Raw genomic sequence first — 3813 nt, forward strand, 5'->3', positions numbered from 1 at the left:
ATAAATAAATAAAATCTTTTAAAAAAATATTTAAGACAGATTCTTTTCTTCTTCCAGGCTTGTTTCATTCAAATGTGTTTCTCCCCTCATTCCTGCAGGCATTTTTAATTCCTTTTTCTTATGCTTGTGTAGAAATATACAAACATTTACATATGAAGATCTTTTCCACAAATGATTTACTATAAATATTAACTATCTAATTTGCCATTTTTACATAATAATTCACCATGAACATCCCTCAAGTTCAATAGACTTCCTTTTAAATCATTCTTTCTAATGGTTATATAACAATTTATTCTATGGATATACTACACTTTGTTTAGCCATCTGGCTACTGATAGACATTCCATTTGTTCTCAGTTCTTTGCTTCTAAAAACAATGTTATACATAAATTATACATAAATCCCTACATACTGATACTTTCATTTCTCTAGGATGGAGTCACATACAGAAATGGCTGAGTCAAAAAGAATGTATGCATCCAGTTATAGGCGTATGTGGCGATCGGTAATGGAAACTAACAGAGGCTTAAACAAACAAGGGTTTGTTTTTCTCACATAACAAACGTCTGGAGGTAAGTAATAATGGATATTGGTTAAAGAACCCAAGCCCTCATATGTTTTTCTGTTCTGCTATCCTTTTTTTAAATTAAAGATTTTATTTATTTATTCAGAGAGATCACAAATAGGCAGAGAGGCAGGCAGAGAGAGAGGAGGAAGCAGGCTCCCTGCTGAGCAGAGAGCCCGACTTGGGTCTCGATTCCAAGACCCTGGGATCATGACCCGAGCGAGCCGAAGGCAGAGGCTTAACCTACCAAGCCACCCAGGTGCCCCTCTGTTCTGCTATCCTAACCATCTTAGCATTTTGTTCTCACATTTGCTTCCTTGTGGTTACAAAGTGGCTGCCAAACTCCAGGCATCAGGCATGTTTATATTCAAGGTAAAGGGGGAAAGGTAGCAACACTCACATTTGTATTTTATATAAGTAAGGCAAACCAAAAGCCTTCCCAGAGATTTGTCAGCAGTCTTTCCTTTACATTTTCTTGACCAGAAGTGAGTTATATGACTACTGCTAGACTGGGAAATTAAGTAACTGGGGAAAAAAAAAAAAACAATATTGTCCTGGTGGTTTAAATCAATTACAATTTATCACCTTGCTTCCATAAACAAAATTATGATTCTATTGGAAAGGAAGAAAAAAGCTGTGGCTATTGGGTAGGCAACCAACAGTGTCTACCATAGTGTATAATTTATTTTAATAAATATTTCCAGGACAGTTTCCAAATAAATTGTAATAATTCACGCTTCTTTCACAGAGTGTTCATTTTCTACATCCTTATCAACCCCATATATGAAAACTTTTTGCACTTTTACTGGTCTGATATATGAAAAAGTATATCAATGATGTTTTAATTTACATTTTCCTGACAATAAGATTGAGCATCTTGTCATATGATAATTGGTCATTTGGATTTCCTCTTCTCTGAATTATTATTCAATTTTTTAATTATTTTTAATTGGCTTTTCTTTTCCTTATAACCTGTACAATTTTTTTTAAGATTTTATTTATTTATTTGAGAGAGAATGAGTGAGAGAGAGCATGAGAGAGGAGAAGGTCAGAGGGAGAAGCAGACTCCCCAAGGAGCTGGGAGCCCAATGCGGGACTTGATCCTGGAAGTCCGGGATCATGACCCAAGCCGAAGGCAGTCGCTCAACCAGCTGAGCCACCCAGGCGCCCCACAATTTTTTGTGTGATATTAACTATTTTTCTGTCATTTGTGTTACAGATACTTTCCCAAAATATTTATTGTCTTAAATTTATTTATGGTGTCTTCTGCCATGTTTAAAAAACTGTTATGTATGTAGTCGATTTTGTCTACTTTTTTCTTAATTGGTTCTGGATTTCCTGTCTTTTTTAAAAATATTTCCAAACTTTAATATTTCCAAAACTCAGCTTTTCTTATGAAGTACTCTAAACTAGATATACTTTTCTCTGTTAACATTTTGCATGCTCACAAAAAGTCTGGTCTCCTAAATAGGCACAATGAACAAATACAATATTGATTTATAAATATTTATACAATATTAAATATTAATATTTAATATTATTTATATAATATTTATACAATGTAATATTTATACAATATTAAATTTTCTTTTTTTGAGGGAAAGTAAGGAGAAGAAGTATTTTAGCACTTAGATATGCCAATTATTATCAAAGTAGTTTAACACACAACCACTTAGTTTTATCAAAATTAATTTTCCCTAAAATCACTGTCAATGTCATCAATATTTAACCATATTATTCTCTTTTTGTATTTTATAATTAAAGAGAGAGAAAGAGGGAGGGAGAGAAACTACTGTCTTACTAACTCAAATAAAAAGCTTTAGACTGATCTGAGAAAGTGCCCCATTCCACATGGGGACATACAAGTCAGTAAGCAATTAATATACTTATGTTTATTATTAACAGGCTATTCAGGTATAGAACAAACACAAAACCAGTATTACTTGCATCTCAATGTGAAACATACACAGAGGATAAAATAGAATGCATAGAAGAGAGAGTTATAATAAAAGTTTTGTTCTAATAAAAGTTCCTATTTAAGATGTGTATTTTCTTGTAAAAAATTTTTTAACTTTATGGAAATTCGGGAGTACTTTTGTTTGATATTTTAGTGCATTATTTCATTAAATGTAGGCTTTGAACACACACACAACAAAATTAATTTTCCCTGAAGTAGGCTCTGTCCCCAGGTACAGACAGTCTTTGCCTTGTACAGTAATGTCGGTCCATAAAAAAAAAAAATGGATAAGGAAGATGTGGTCCATATACACTATGGAGTATTATGCCTCCATCAGAAAGGATGAATACCCAACTTTTGTAGCAACATGGACGGGACTGGAAGAGATAATGCTGAGTGAAATAAGTCAAGCAGAGAGAGTCAATTATCATATGGTTTCACTTATTTGTGGAGCATAACAAATAGCATGGAGGACATGGGGAGTTAGGGGAAGGGAGTTGGGGGAAATTGGAAGGGGAGGTGAACCATGAGAGACTATGGACTCTGAAAAACAATCTGAAGGGTTTGAAGAGGTGGGGGGCTGGGAGGTTGGGGGAACCAGGTGGTGGGTATTAGAGAGGGCACGGATTGCATGGAGCACTGGGTGTGGTACAAGAACAATGAATACTGTTATGCTGAAAATAAAAAAATGATTTAAAAAAATGGTCATTCAAAGTAATCTTATTAATTCATGGGGAAGATTATTGTTCTGTGACCTTTAAAATCTGTCAAAATATTAAAAACTCTTACTGTCAGTTTTAAGTGTAAAATAAAATGAAAAATTGTAAAAAGCACTAGTACACTGTAATTTAAAACATTAGAAACATGGAGAATTTGTGTTATTTCATTGCAAACAACTAATCGAGAGTAGTTGGAACAGTACTTGCCTTTTCTGTTACTTTATGACACTGAGTAAGCATCTTTTCTATACGATTGCAAATTGTCATACTCTTTTTACGTTTGGACCCGCTTCTGCCGTTTTATCAGCTGCACCTTCAATATTGTAAAATCATCTGCAATTTCCTTTACCATGAATTTTTTTTACCATCATTTCCTTTGGGCCATGTTCATCCTTTTCATCACACCCATTTCCCCATTTACATTAGGGGTGCCTTCAGGAGGTTCCTCTAGCGGCATATTTTGGCTCAGCAGCAGTGTCAACCTTCTCACCATTGATTACTTCTACAACTCCATTTACGTTCAAGTCTCACTTCAAGTATTAATATTTTTTCATTTCTTCTCTACACTT

The sequence above is a fragment of the Lontra canadensis genome, unplaced genomic scaffold (assembly GCF_010015895.1).
Source record: "Lontra canadensis isolate GAN:19392208 unplaced genomic scaffold, GSC_riverotter_1.0 scaffold50, whole genome shotgun sequence".
In the NCBI taxonomy this organism is placed as follows: domain Eukaryota; kingdom Metazoa; phylum Chordata; class Mammalia; order Carnivora; family Mustelidae; genus Lontra; species Lontra canadensis.